At 34.7% G+C, this 16,693-nt stretch overlaps 1 pseudogene; it reads right to left on the bottom strand.

Annotated features, from left to right (window-relative positions):
- Nucleotides 1-2,707: 2,707 nt before the first annotated feature.
- Nucleotides 2,708-2,969, bottom strand: LOC148755728 (signal recognition particle RNA; annotated as a pseudogene).
- Between the last annotated feature and the right edge of the window lie 13,724 nt (nt 2,970-16,693).

The raw sequence follows: 16,693 nt of genomic DNA, 5'->3' as shown, positions 1-16,693 counted from the left end.
TAATGACTCAACATTGTCAAGATGTCAGTTCTCCCTAAGTTAAATTCAATGCAATCTCAAGAAAAATGCCAAGAGAGATTTTAAGTAGTTAGACAAATTGATACTAAAGTTTACATGGAATAGAAGAATTCAAGAATAGCCAGGAAAACAATGGAAAAGAAAAAATATGAAAAAGAACTAGCCTTACCAAATACTAAAACATACTGTAAAGACTCTACCGTAATTAAAACAGCATGGTGCTGGCACATAAATAGGCAAATGAATCAGCAGAATAGAATAGAAATTCCAGAAATAAATGCAAACATGTATGGAAATTTAGTATAAGATAAAGGTGGCGTATCAAACATTTTAAATTAAAAAAAATAATAAAACAACCTGAGTGACATTGAGCTGAGAGAACAGTATACACATATAATAAAATATTATACAGCAGTAAAATGACTGATCTACAGGTACATTAACTACATGGATAAGTCTCAGAATCTTAGTAACAAGTGAAAAGAAAAGTCCCAGATTATATACACAAGTTCCTTTTTAATAAACTACAAAAGTAAGCAAAAATAAACCATTTATTTTAGGTATAAATCTTGTGTGTGATAAAAGATTTTTAAAAAGCAAATGAAAAATAAACACAAAACTTAGGACAGTTGGGTTAAAGAAACAGAGAGGCAAGATCAGAGAGGAGTGTACAGACGTATGCAAGTTAATGCGTATATTTCAGTTACTGACTTTGGTAGCATATTCCTTGATGTCCACTGTATTATGAAAATAAACAAATACAAAATAAATTATATAAAAACTGGTACTGGCTAGAGCAATGATTTTGATATGTCATAAACCAAAGATTATAACTAACCCAATTTTGCATACCCATCCTTAAAATAAAACCTCAGTGCACGGTCTTAATAGCTAAGAAGTGAATCAGTCACTTGTGAGATTGGACAGAATAATTATTTTTAATGTAGCACAAAAAGATAAAAAGCTATAAGAAAATTTAAAACATTTGGAGTAACATCCCAAATTTGATATTCCTCTAATGATATTTCTAGGAGCAAATAATAGAAAGAATGAAAGCGAGACAATACTAGAAAAACCAATGGCCAATTATTTCCCAGAACTGGGAGAAAAAAAAAATGAGTCTTTAGGTTAGCACTGCTCGTTAAGTGCCAACAAGAAATATAATTATTAAACCTTGCCCAAGATACCAGAAGCACAGACATAGTAATAAAGAGGAAAACCATAAAATCTACCAGAGAAAAAAGAAAGTTCAACTTCAGAAATAACAATCAGAATGACATCAGTTTCCTTACCAGTACCACAAAATGCAAGAAAGCAGTGGAAAAGTAATTCTAAATTCAGAGAGAAAATAACTTTGAACCTGGAATTCAATACATAGCAAGCCTTCAAGAGTACAAGTAAACTATCCAAGAGCAAAAGGAAAATAAAGATTTTTAATATGTTTAAGCACTAAAGATATTTTACTACCTATAAACTCTCACAGAAGTAAACATCTAAAGGATATACATTCTAATTATTTATTAGAAACAAGAGAAATTAAATTATTTTTTCTATAAACTATGCTAGAAAAGAAGTAACAAACAAACCCAAATAAAGCAATAGGAGGAAATAAAGATAAAACCCCAAAATGATGATAAGCATACAAAAAACTAGAATTGATTAAACAAAACAAACGAGTGCCTCATTTAAAACACTAATAAAATATATTTGTGAGTATATTAAAGAACAAAACATGAAATAATAACAATAAAGTTCAAAACGAAACATAACGTAAATAAATGTAACTACAAATATAGATAATCTTTAATTATAACAGAACATTTCAAAATTAATTGTAACAGAACATTTCAAAATAAACTTGGAAATTTGTATAAAAAGGATAATTTTCTAGAAAAATACAAATTACCAAAGAGAAGTAGAAAACCTGAATAATTATCACAGAAAAAAATGAAAAAAACATTGCTAGTGTTCTACTGTCTCAGTGTTACTGATATCATAATAAACGAGGTTTATCTACCTAAACAAATTTAACCTGACATAGTACGAATAACTAGTGGTAAGACTGTTGACACTAAAATGAACTAGGAATAGGAATTTAAGCAGCCCCAAAAATTCATGCTTATAGACAATTAAGGACCTGGTGGTCCTTGCAAATATGTCAACTTTTACTAAATTTGTAGGGTTTTGTTGTTCTTGTTCAAATGAAAAGCTGTAACAATGTAGCAAAGAAATTGCCTTTATCTCGTGGCATTCTTAGTTAAGGACATTAAATTTATAATTTCCTTTGCCTTGGAATTGTTCACTATTTTACAGGGACCTTGGTATTATATCCAGATGTAATACCAAATGCCTAAGTTGTACTTGATAAGGAAGTTGTAAGAGAACACATTTACAGAAAGATATAGAAATCTCTTCATTTCAGTATTCCAGGTACTGAATAAAAGTGAAAAGGAGACACAGAGAGGTAAAAGTCACCTTCTTAAGCTACAATTAATAATAAACTATTAATCCTGATAATCATTGTGGCAGGCAGAACAATGGCCTTCCAAAGAGCTCCACACCTTAATGCCTGGAACACTGAATATCTTACCTGGCAAAGGGATTTGCAGATGTCTTTATGGTTAAGAACCTTAAGATAAAGACAGAGCCTGAATTATCCAGTTGAGTCCAATCTAATCACATGAGTGCTTAAAAGCAGAGAACTTTCCCTGCCTAGCGTCATAAAGACACAGTAGAAAGGAAAGTCAACAGGGAGTTTTGACCTGCTCAGTTTCCAACCTGGGCCAGCTCACCCCTCCTTAGGCAACCTGGTGGTCCCCTGCTCCCAGGAGGCCACCATATTGATGCTGAACTTAGTGCGGACACCCGCTGGGCATAGCGCACTGTAGCCCAGAACACCCCCTGCCTCAGTCTCCTGAGTAGCTGGGACTACAGAGGTACAACCACAAAACAGTATACACATGATGTATTATAGAATGGTACTCTTGAAACCTATATAATTTTATTAACCAATATCACCCCAATAAATTTAATACAATTTTTTTTAATGAAAAGATAAAGGAAGTCAGAGAAATTCCAGGTGTGAAAAGGATTTGACACCCCATTGCTGGTTCTGAGAGGCAAGAGGCCATGTGCAAGGGGGGGCAAGGAAGTTCCTTGGAGCTAATGGCTACCCCTAGCTGACAAACAGCAAGGAGCCCTCAAGTGTGGACGCAGTCCTACAACCACAAGGAACTGAATTCCAACAACCACCTGAATGAGCATGGACACAGAATGTCTTGGGGCCTCCAGAAGGGAATGCAGTTGGCCATCATCTTGGTTTTCATCTTGTGAGAGCTTAAGCAGAGAAACCAGCTGAGCTAGTAAACAGTCTCCAGAGTTGTGACCACAGAACTCGTGAAGTAACAAACAAACAATAAAAAAATGAGTGTTGCTTTAAGTCACTAACTTTATGGTAATTTTTACAGCAATGCAAAATGAATACAACCAACAACCAAAATAGCAAATATAAAGATACAATGACCTTACTGTACACAAAAGAGTAACTCAAATCTTCCTGAGGCTCCCTGACCTGGACATAGAGTAGGCATTTCCCAGTATTGAACTCACCAATATGAAGCACTTTTTATAATGTCAGCCATGTCTTTACTTCTGTGTTTCAGTAAGTTATGATGAAATGAAACCTTGTTTTGTTCTACTGGCATTTCACCATATGGTACTGAATCTATGTTTGTTGTTATGTGCCAGATGGTACTGGGACACCAACTGCTTACAGTGTCATCTAAAACATAGAGGCAAGCAAAAAGTAAGGAATCCCTGATGTTAAAATTAGAGACAAGAAGTTCTATGACCATATTAAGAAGGTCTATGAGTTTTTTATTTGAACTGACCTGTTTTAAGATTTTTATCCGATTGTGAGTCTGTGCCCCAAATTGAGGCTCTCAGCCATTTGTCATTAGAAATACCCAATTATATTATGTTACTTCCTCGGAACGTTCTGATGGCATAAGATCTCCCTAACTTACAAGTTGATAAAAAGGCAAATATTTTACAGCATGACATTTCATATTGATTTGTATCTGATACCAGGCATACAATTGGGAAGGCAGAGAAACTTTCTTAGAAACTCAAGCTATTTGCCTATTGTCAATTGAATTATTTACCAGAAATATGACTTTTTTGAAAGATATATATTATTATAGATTTATGTCATTACGTTGTCCTGGGACATCAGAAGCAAGCCATCTAGGAATAATTTTGAATTAGATGCTAAGTTCCTGGAACCTTAGGTCAGGCTGTAAGAATGATAAACAAATGCTTTCCTCAGGTGACTTATTAGAGCAGGCCAAGAATCAGTCTGTCGCTCAACAATCAAGAGCAGGAGTCAAGCATTCTGAATTGACTTGCAAGTCTTGACAGTCTTAATCAATAGAAAGCTGATGGTTTATGAGAAAATCCAACACCTACTCGGAGAGCTTTGCACAATCCCTTTGCTATTAGATAGGAAACTGGATTTCTGCTTCAGTACTAGAAGATTCCAAGACTGTGTCAACTTGGTCCAGAACACAGCAGGTCTAATCTAAGATCCATGCTAATTATTTGCTAATTCTGAGTTAACCTCTCTAGAAAAGTAACTGCAGAGCCATTCTTCCTGAAGTAAAGAACTACACAAAAAATTTCTATTTAATTATCTGGCATTAATTTTTTATCAGCAACACCCGTTGAAGACTAAGAACCCAAAGTGAAGGCAACACATACCCTTAGCTCCTTTTAAGTTAGAACAGAGTCGCTTGAGATTTCTGTACTCACAAGTACAGCACAGAGACAACCTAATAACAAAGCACAAATTAGCTGGTTACCACTTACTGTTACTTTTGGGGGAAACCATAAAATAACCTAAGAGGTTGTCATATGTTAAGAAATGCCGCTGGTCAAAGTTTGTGCTTTTATTTCTTTTGAGTGCCTGCAGTGAGCTGATTAGCCAAGGGCAATTTTGCAGCAAGAAAATGATGAGTTGTTAAAGAACGCACCTTTTCTTTTATCGCTGTTCCTCAGCAGATTTGGACAAGTACCTCCTATGGGTGACAGAAGCTGACAAACTCTATTCATTCCTTAAAAGAAAAAAAAAATTGAGTGCTTCCCATGTAGCAGATGATGTTAGAAAAAAAACTACAACAGAAAGTTTCTGTTTACAAATAGTAGGATCTCACTGCTCACAAAAAATCCTGCATATACTTTTATAATGAACGGAATACTTAGAGAAATACCATGTCTATTTTTTTTAACAACTTTACATAAATAATTTCTTAGGGACCGGGCCATATCTTTTATATTTCATATTTTTAAAATTATATCACCCATCATCATTTCTACATACTTCTGAAGCATGCAATGATTTCAGGTTTTATAATTATTTTTTCATAGCATACATGTTAAGTAGACTTATAACAGAGAAGGAAATATATAATGAATGTAATCAGAATACTCTCAATCATATTATAGAATAGATGCATTCCATGGAAATATTCTATATAATTTCCCTAATACCATAGCCACTAACAATATGTGGCTACATAAATTTGAATTCTTTAAATTTAAAAATTCAGTTTCTCAGTTGCACTAACCACATTTCAAGTGCTCAGGAGCCCCAGGCGGTTAGTGGCTACCGCATTGCAGACACAGAACATTTTCTCCATCACAGAAAGCTCTGCTGGATAGCACATTTATAGCCGTCACTGTAATTATCTTTATCCACAAAGGATGATATGTTCTTCACCAATGTCTTAGTCTTTTTTTACAATTGTAGACTGTAAAGGATGTCTGAGAACATATATGGCAACTTATTACCTGAAGGAGCTAAGGCTTAGACAGTTTTAGGTGACAGAAAAATCACTCTTGAGGTTTTTCTCTAGCTTCTGGAGTCCATCTTGCATTGAATTCTTTAGTTTTCCGGTCCCTGACAAGTGTATAGTGGCTGATTGAAATCCAGGGCTCATATGATCAGATTTTTATCTACTATAACAGTGCTGATTGATTTGTAATAACTGCTTGATTTAGACTTGTGAGCTCAGAGAGAAAAAGTGGTTTGATGTATTACTGATGACTTGCAGGTCAAGAGCTGATGTAGTGCTTGCCAGGCACTTTTCTTTTCTTTCCTTTTCTTTTCTGTTCTCTTTTTTAAATTGAGGTAACATGGTCAAAAACATTATATATATTAGTTTCAGGTGTACATCATGATAATTCAATATCTGTATACACTATTGCATGCTCACCACCAAGTCTAGTTTCCGTCTGTCACCATACAATTTACCCCTTTCACCCACTTCTCCCTTCCCCTCTGGTAACCATTACCAAGCCTTTTCTTTCACAAGCTTTAGCTAGCAACTAACAAGCACACACATAGTGGTAAGACGTACATGGAGAAGTAAAACAATTTTGAAATAGGCAATGGCACATTTCATTTCCCCTGGACTACCTAAAAATCATTCCTCAGCTTTGGCTCTGTAACTTTAGAAGGCTATAGATAAAATTCTGGTGATAAAAGGAACAATTTTAAATTACTCTCTTACATATTCCCCAAGCCCTGAATAAGCTAGTTTACCTTCTCTGCATCTTTTATAAGAGATATGAGTCCTGTCTGGACTAAGAAAACCCTCTTTGGAATGGGTCTGAGAGAGAAACCATAAAATAACCTAAGAGAGTCTTTTATGGAGAAAATAAAATGTCACCTCTCTTGCAGTTGCTTAAAAATATGTTTTCCTGAAAATCAGAAGACATGTGGAAAGACTTCTTCAGGACACATGATTCTGCAGTAGTCTCTGGAGAGATTTAAGAAATACAATTTCTCATTCTTAGAACCTTCCCTGTCCATGGCATAAATTCTTAGTGTACTCTGTCCCTAGAAAAATGATATATTACTTTGCTCACAGGAAATGCAGTCTGAAATCTGTTTTACCTTCAATTTCCAATTTGAGAGGTTAAATTTTATAAAGCAGATTTCTAAGTTTATTCATCTAAATCTCATTGCTGAAAGCTCTGATTCAGCTGCTGTGAAGTTACACAGAGGTTGAGTCCAGTTCGAAATTTGTCTGGGAGGCTGGCTTCATTTTCACTTTTCTATGAATTTTGACCACTTTACTATTGGTCATAATTCCACAGAAAAGAAGAAAATATAAGCCTACTTTTTCATCTTAATTGTTAGCAATGATCATAGAATATATTGGTTAAAACAAAACTCTCTTTGATGAACTGAGTTGTTGCAATAATCCATGTGAAGTTGTTTCCTATTTTTCTGGGATAACAAAACATTTGTAGTGTGAAAACAGAAGTTCTTTTTAAAGCAGATATTTTAAAGAAGAAATTCTCCAAAAGCCTTGGTCATAATGGAAGAGTTGCTTCCTTTATTATCATCAGGAGGACTACATTTACATAGAAGAAAGACTAAGAATTTAAATAAATAGAAAAAAGAATCTAAGGAAAAGGGTCCAATTTTGTTCTTATTGAAGTGTTCACATTATTATGATTATTTTTACTCTAATTTATGATTTGGCACCACAATTCACATTATCATTGACCTGGAAATCTTATTTCAATTAATTTCTTAAGACAATTCAACCATTCAATGATAAGAGTAGTTTTGATGACTTAAAGTATCAGATATGAATCCATGGCAAAGTGGCCACTGAATAAGGGACCTCCAAGTACATCATAAACATATACACAAGTTATGAAACAAGAGCAGGAGTGATATACAGTAATGCACAGCCCTTATGCCAGTCAGACATTTCAGCACACACAATGAATATCTGATTGTTTTAAAGTGTACCTTCAAAAATTGAAAATATTTTTTTAAAAAGTAGAAAGAAACATAAAACTTTTAAAAAATACTCTTAGAGTGGAAAACAACCAAAATATCCACCAATGGCAGTGATTTAAAAAGAAATAGAGTTGTATACCCATTCTATGCAATTTTATGCAGCTTCTTAAAAAGAGAAGTATAACTATAACTATTGTTACAGTCTTATGTGAGAAAACATCAAATGCAATAAAAGAAAAATGGTCCCATATAGAAAATATATATACATGAACAAGTGTATATATAAACTGTAAAATTCTTATGTGAAGAATTTTTTAACAACATGACATATGAATGTTCTAATTACTATTTTGCCCCCCAAAAAGTTAAAAAAAAAACAAAAGAAAGTATAAATGAATTAACCGGAAGATGCAAATAGAATGTCCAGTTAATAACATTTATTGAGAGCTTATTATGTGGCAGATATTATGCTAATAAACACATTGCACACATTAATTCATTCAATCTTTACAGATCTATAAAGTATAATTAATAACCACATTTCATATATGAGAAAACCAAGATTCATAGTGGTTTGCTAATTTGTTCAGTTACACATCAAATAAATGCCAAAGTAGATGCCAGAGCTATCTGATACCAAATTTTCTCTTTCGTGATAAGTAGGTAAGAATTATTTTATATTAACATGTCAAAGCACCAGCTTATGAGGGTTAGTCTCTGCTCACTCAATTATGGTTATTTCCAAAGTGCATGAAATAAGCATTTAATTCAAGTAAATCAATTCTTATTGAATGTGTACTTCATATTAGGCACTACACTAGGTCATAAGAACAAAAATATGAATAAGAGTTTGTCCAGGTTTTCAAGTAGCTTCGTCCAGTGGAGGAGAAAGACAAATAAACAAATATTTACATCACTCTAAATACCATGTGGCCAAGATTCAAAGTGCTTTGGCAGATAGAAGATAGCCTATTATGGGGGGAATACATGTCATTTATAAAAGACTGTTTACAAGGTTAATTTATTTAGCTTTTTGCTACCTGTCAGTTGGTACAGAATTTTAATGCAAATTTTCATAAATTTCCAAATAGCGAAGTTTTAAAGTGTTATGTCATTAATACTAACATAACTAAGGGTATTTCTCAAACAACCTAAAATAGTCTAGCTGTTCTAGAAGGAAATATGACCAAGTGATTTTTTTTTTTTTTTTTTTTTTTTGAGAAAAGAAAACTAGAGGAGAATAGGGTGGGAATCTTTCTATAGTTATATGTTCTTGAAATTTCTGAATAGTTGGATAGTAATTTAATTTGCTTCTGCCTTGATAAAATGTTATAATATTTTGAAAGCTTAAATATAAATTATAGCATATTAAAATGATATTTTATTAATGATATTAGCAATATCTAAGGCTATAATTAGTTTTCATACCCAACATACATACTTTTCAAAATAGAAAAATATATATCTGCTGATGAAGTAATAGCACTCAAAAGTTGATATCTTCTTAAGGAATTTTTATTAAATTTTTATTATCATCTTATTCCAAATAAAGTGATGATAGTTCGCAAACATTAGATTCACCTTAAGTAATTTTTCATTAAAATTTTTGTTACCTATTTAAGTATTCTTTATACAGTACTGTATAAACTTCCTGCCGTACCAAGAGACAAAAAGCAGAGTAATAAGTGATTCCTAGTTTACACTACTACAACTGGGGTCTGTTTTTTTTTGTTGTTTTTTTTTTTGATAGGCAAACTATAGGACTACTGTCTCTGAATCTCTGTCCCTATTCATTTTGTCCTAATTTAAGTGCCCCCAGAAGCTGGAGTCAAGCAAGCTGAGAGGAGAGAGAGATAATGGCTGTGGAAATTAATGTTATTTAAGAAAGGCTCTCGGAGATGAGATAAACCTCTTAATCAATGCATCATCATAGATTTCTTATAACTCCATAAAATAGGGGATTCACAACCATACTTTTACTATAATTTTTGTTTTGGATTTGAGTCATGAATTTTAAGAAAATTACTAGAGCAAAGAGAATTAGAAGTAGACTTTTCATTTTATCTGTATTTTTATCTGTAAAATAGGAAAGTTAAACTTGATCACTTTTAAGGTCCAGCTCTTAAATTTTTGAGATCTTGATGCTTCAAGAATTATGTAAAACATTTGTCTACCCATATGTGTATAGCATGTTTCTCTTCTTAATATAGGTAGTATATCATTCTGGGCATTTTAACTTCTATTTTCCTAAAAGAATTAGATTAATGAGCTATTAACATAGCAAAAGATTTAGAAGATGATTATTAGGCAGATAACTAAGACTTTCTGAGCCCCTAATAAAATATTAAAAAATGAATTAAACAAAATAATCGTAAAGGCATGATAAACAAGCTAGTGTTTTTTTGTTTTTGTTTTTGTTTTGTGAACAGATGAAGCACACAGCAACCCAAGATTTATTGTTTGAGAAAAACAAAGACAGGCCCTCTTACCACCCTTTCCTCTATAAATACAAAGGTATAGATGCTTGGATATATTCACATATCTCAAATATGTACATGGCAAAAAAGATGAGAGACAAACGAAATAAGTTTTCAAGAATAGTTACCACTAACTAGAACTGTAGACAAATGCTATTTTCTTCTCTCTTCTTTTTATGCACTACCTAAATTTCCTGTTATTTATCATCAGAAAAAGATACTTTGATACCACAAATTTGTTTTTACTAATAGCCCCCTGGATGCAGTCTGCTTGACATTTTTAACAAAAAATAATGCTAAATAATTTTACATACAAAAACATCAATGACCTAAATGCCTATGAACAAGAAATATGAGAAGTTTGACCTAAATATCGAAAAGCTGAATTCACATGCAACAGATGGGGCACCTAGAACAAAAATGAAGAAACTGCATTCTGGTCAAAAGTAATGGTTGGTGGGCACAGTTTACATCTCATAGTTCACAGTAAGAGATTTTTTTTGTCAACTTTGCAAGACGTATTTATTACATGATATGATGAATAAAGAGATAAAACTATAAATTACCCATTGAGAATTTATGGGATAATTAGAAGGAATTGAAGCAGAATGGGGTCATTTATTTTACTTTAATATATTCAGAGAACATTATGGAAAATTGTTGAAGAAATTTATTAAATGTCTTTCCCAAATGAAGACATTTATATTAAACTTAGGGTTCTTGGGAGCCCAGTTTCTTGGATCCCTATTGGCTTTAAAAAGAGATTACACGTATTAGTGTGATAAGGCATCTGAACAAAGTGAAATTGAAACTATTGAAAACATAAAAACACATGATTGGGTTTCTCATAGATGTGAACGTGTTCAAACTCAACATGTACCTATTTTATTAGATAAAACGTTTCCTAGTAGGAGCACCTAGTAGACATCTTCTCCAGCCTCTTTTACCAGGATTGCATCTCATGCCCATGTCACAGATGCAAAGGAGATGAGAATACAAGTGTGAGGCATTTTCTGGATCTGTTGTGGGAGTGTGCTCTCCCAGAACTCAAGAAAAAGAAGAGAAAGGGCTGTTTTGCCAGCAACCACCAGTTTGGTCACAGGAGAATAGGGGAGGATGGGCATCCCCGTGAGACCCTTTAGGGAGGGGACAAAAAGGAACAAAGAAGGGAATATCTGAGTCCAAAGACAAAACATGTTCACTTCCCAATGTTGACTAAGAATTGTAGAAAGTATAGTTGTCTTTTAATGTCTTGCATGTAATAGGCTTCGAATAAATTTTGAATTTTCCCATAAGGTTGAATGGATTGAAAATGTAAGATCAATGAGGGTTAGTTGTATTCATGGTAATAACCCAGGGTAGGAATTTTTGGATGCACATCTTATTTTTCTGATATTGAAATCAAAGAATACAGCCTTAGGCTTTTACAACCATCCTGATGACAGTCAAAGACAAGGTCTAGGCCTGGACATTTCAGTGGTGCAATCATTGTTATACCGTGTGGGTATGTTTTCCACATGAGACCCCAGGCTGCTATAGGAGACCATAACTTTTCTACATTTCTCTTCATTTGATTAATCTATTAATACTTTCTTTCATTATGGAGATGAGAATGACTATTGTGGATGGAAAGAAATGCCTCCAATATGGCAATAAAGAGTACCAATTCCTTACCATTCTTTGTATTAATTGTGTGTTACTGAAGCTTACCTCATCTGTGTTTAATCGGCTTCATTCAGATTCTCTCCATGAAGGCAGAGATGTACATATTAAACACAGGAGTTTTTGACAGCTTTCCCTTCCCTAGGGCAAGATTGCTGAACTAATAATAACTAAGATATCTTTTGACAAGTGCAGCTAAGAGCTGGTAAAGCTTAGTCAATCTACATCAGCCTGGTTGGCACTTTCTTTCCATTTCAGACCTGCATTGCCTTGAACGATGAAACCTGGAGAATGACTGCAGAAGCTATAAAATCTAAGAGAGGAAGTGGATGAAATCAGGCTGAGAGGGTTAGTGGAGATAAATGCAAAACCAGACTTATATTGATCAGGAGAAAAAAAATACTTTTTCCAACTACCATTGCAGCTGAAACCCATAAATTAGATGATTGAAGTAATAAGACACATGAAATGGCTTTTAAGTCCACTACTCACTCTGTGTAATAAATTTCAAATGACATCGAGGCTTTTAGTGGAGAGAATGATTTATTGCCATCTACAAGAAGGAAGCTTTCAGGGATTATCTCTAAAGTGGCAAAACACTATTCCAAATTTCACAAAATTAGCAAAGCTTAGTGAAGCTTGGTGACTGAATTGACAAGCAAGCTCAAAAAATTTTTTTAATGGAACAAAAATGCTGCAAAAGTGCACTCTCAGTAACCAACACTTAGACATGCAATATCTCCTCAAAAATAACCCAAATTTAATATTAGGTGAAAACCTTCCTTAACTTGTTAGAAAAAAACTCCTGGGAATATTTGATTTTTTTTTTTTTTTTTACGTATGTGTGTATATCCCAAAAAGATACATATAAAAGTATAAATATATTCCAACTCACTTTCAGCATGGAATGGACTAAATCCTAAATTGGTTTAACTTTTCTTGCCTCAAGCAACAACTTTTCTTCATCTAGAAAGACCTGAGACAGTTCAACCGTGAGCTACCTGAACAAGGAAGGGACAGAACAATCACAGAGCTAACTTTACACCTGCCTTTTTTTAAATGTGTGATTAGGTAACTCAGGTAAAATCTGAGGGGTTCTTACAAAACTGCATTACTTGCCAAGCAAAAGCTATCAAAGAAAAATGACACAGAAATCCGAGGATGAGGACAGGAAGCAGTGAGGATGATACTGTGAAGTCTTGAGACCCGGAGAGTTTTCATGGACCTGGTATCTGTCATGATTTGTGCTTTCCTCCCATTCACCAAGTCCTTTTATTCTACGAAATTTCCAAAGAATCTGAAAGTTGGGAATCCAGGAGTGTGCTTTCTCTGCAGACAAAGAGCTTTCACTGTGAATTTTCAGATTCCAGAACTACAATGATCTCAGGAGGTTTCTTTTTTTTCCTCCTTGTTTCTTTTTGTCCTGCTGTAGGCCCAGCAGCATCTAGTTATCAAGTGGGGGCAACAGTAGGCTCACATACATTGTGTCCCCTCAGCTCCACTCTTTCCCTTCTTTACCAGTCCTCTCACTTTCCCAGGACATTGATTCAATTCTGACTGAGATACAGTTGGCATCCATCAATTAACCATTCACTGCAGTTTCTTGTTTTCCTTCTAGGTCACCTATTTTACCACCACACAGACTCAGATTTAATTATCTCATCTACTAAGACTACAGTCTAAGAAAGGAAATGTTTTAGATATTAACACAGCCTCTCTTTTCCCCCTGTAAGTTTAATAGGACTGTATTCCAATTTTTAATGATTTCTCCATTACTGTAAGATAGAAAAATAGCAACAACAAAAATGCCTCTTTCAATTCACATCATTAAAATGAGTATCTTCCTTAGACAATCTTCAAGTTGCTATTCTAAAATTGTATATGGTTTAATTGTTACTAAGTGGCTAGGACTAATGACTAGAGTGGAAGAGAACTTTGCAGTTTAATACTGCATTTTTCTCCAAATCTTCACATAGACAAATTCTTCCTACAAATGATAGTTAGTGATTAAAAGCCACAAGGCACATTATAGTTGAGGTAGCCAGTGTCTCTGAATATTCCAAGCCATAGTCTCCCACTAAACACTGACTAAAATGTTATGTCTCACAGATTTATGATACGAATGTCAAATAAATAAGGAGTTTTCAACATTTCCGTTTGCACTAAATCTGAAGATGAAGAGAAGTAGTTCTTATCAGAAGAAATGAAATATTCATCAGGCAAGTAGACTCATAAGTTTAAATATGAGGAAAAGTATTTCAGTCAGGGATGGACTCCCAAACTTCTGTGATCTGAATTCAGAAATTAGTGACTAAATGTTTTCTCAGTTTCTGAGGTAACTCAAAGACCTTCATCCAGAAATACCAGGACCTCATGAAAGATGCTATTTAAAAATAATATAGTTCATTGTAGAGTGGTTCTTTCTTGGAATCCATCTGTTCTAATTAGCTATTGCTATGTAACAAATCACACCAAACTTAGTGACATAAAACAGCAACCATTTTATTGTGGGCCTGGGTTCTGCGGATCAGGATTTTGAACAGAGCACAGTGGAGATGGTTTGTTTCTGCCGCATGGCGCCTGGAAGACCCAGTGGGCTGATGGTGACTACACAGGTTAGGAGCTGGAATCAACTGGAGGTTCCTTAATTCACACATCTGGTGCCCAAGTTAAGGATAACCCAAACGCCAGGCTCAGCTAGGGCTGTCAACCAGCGTGCCAGCATGCAGTCTCTCCACGGGACTTGGGCTTATCACAGCATGGCAGCTGGGTTTCAAAACAAGCCCTCTGAGATGGAGCATCTAGTAAATGAGCATTCCAGGAGATCCAGGTGGGCACTGCTCAGCCTTCTCTGGCCCAGCTTCAAAAGTCAGGCAGCATCACTTCCACCAAACTCTCCTGGTGACAAGTGAGTCCTGAAGGCCAGCCCAATTTTACAGGGCACGCAATGAGACGCTTCTTTTTTTTTTTAATTTATTTTTTAAATTTATTGGGGAGACAATTATTTGTAAAATTACATAGATTTCAGGTGTACAATTCTGTAACGGGGGTAGGGGGTGGGAGATGAGGGTAAGAGGGATCAAATATATGGTGATGGAGGGAGAGACGCTTCCTTTTGATGGGGGAGTTGCAAGGTGTCACACGGCCAAAGGTATGAGGGATGGAAGATATTGCTGCAGCTATCTTTAGAAAATATAATCTGTCACACCATCAAAGGAGGAAGATGAAACATGAAATTCACTGAACATCTTTTCTATGCCATTCCCCATGCTGGGCAATATATACATAATCTCATTGAGTTACCAGCTACTTCAGTTTCAGTCTTAGCACTTGCCACATTATATTGAAAAGATCTGTTTTCACTCTGTCTCCCCCACTAAGTGGTAAATTCGTTCAGAGCAAGATCATTTTTATCTGTTCACAGGGCTTTACATACCCGGCATGGAGTAGATGCACGAGTATTTATGAAATTTAAAAAAAAAAAAATCATCTCTGTAATAGAACTTACCACAAGGTAGTAATTATTCATTTATACTTTTTTTTTTGTTAAACTTTCTGTCTCTTATTAATTCAGACTTTGTCTTGTTTATCTTCAAAACTTGCTGTTCTGCCTGACCCAGAGTAGGTTTTCAGTAAATATTTATGAAACTGAACTTGCCTTTTTTATGAAGATAGCCCCACCAGATGGAAACCAATAATAGGTATGAAGTTAAAGCTAATTAACTACATTTATGGTCTTATAGTACTAGAGACCAAAAGAATTTATTTCCCTTATTGCTTTATAACAAACAATTACAAAAGCTATTGACTTATAACAAAAGATGTTTTATTATCATTTCAGATTTTGTGCATCGACAAGGCAGTTCTGATATTGACTGGACCTGCAGTTATCTGAGGACACAGTTGATCTGGAATCATCAAGACAGCTCCATGGTTGGTGGTAGATGCCGGCTGTTAGCTGGGAGCTCAGATGAGCAGCTGATGGGAATGCCTACACAACACCTCTCTCAGTGACTTGAGCATCTCCCAGTAAGGGAGCTGGATTCTAAGAGAGAGTATCCAAAAGCAAGCATCCCAGGAGAGAAGAAATGACCGTTTCCAGTCCTCGAAAAAGCTAGACTCAGAATTGCCACACTGTAACTTAAGTCCCATTCAAGTGGTTAAGCCATCATAGGACCGGTGAGATTCAAGGGTACAGAAGATAAGTTTCACTCTCAAAGGGGAGTAGTCAAGAATGTATAGTATCTTTACCCACCAAAAAATGGGAAGAGTGAACATGGAAAAGGAAATTGTTCAGCTTCTGTTTGTGTGTAATTAGGCTAATCAGACACAACACAGATTGTTCAGTAAAGCTCAAGGCAAGTGTTCTGAATTCTTCATGCAGAGTTCAGAAACAGAAAACTTGATCTTTCCTCACTGTCCCGTAGGGCGGTGTGCTCCACGCAAGGGATTGATGTTATTTCTTTATGAAGCATTTGAGATAACCTAGGTGAAGAGCACAAATTGGTTGAATATATACCAGCTAACACCCTGAACATCTGCCCATTTATCACAACCAATGCAAACTGAAAAAAAAAAAAAAAAGTTGCATGAGAAAATAGTCATATGTTAGTTAAAAGAAAGAGAGAAATACAAACTTTTATTTATAATATCATGCCAATAGTGTTTTTGCTTGTGTGTAAATGAGTTGAGGTGTTGGCATTTAGTGCAATAGTATATG

The sequence above is a fragment of the Rhinolophus sinicus genome, chromosome 14 (assembly GCF_057876585.1).
Source record: "Rhinolophus sinicus isolate RSI-liver-muscle chromosome 14, RSI-T2T, whole genome shotgun sequence".
NCBI classification, from domain to species: Eukaryota; Metazoa; Chordata; class Mammalia; order Chiroptera; family Rhinolophidae; genus Rhinolophus; species Rhinolophus sinicus.
Note: the sequence above shows the minus strand (reverse complement) of the source record. Positions and strands in the feature narration are given on the sequence as shown.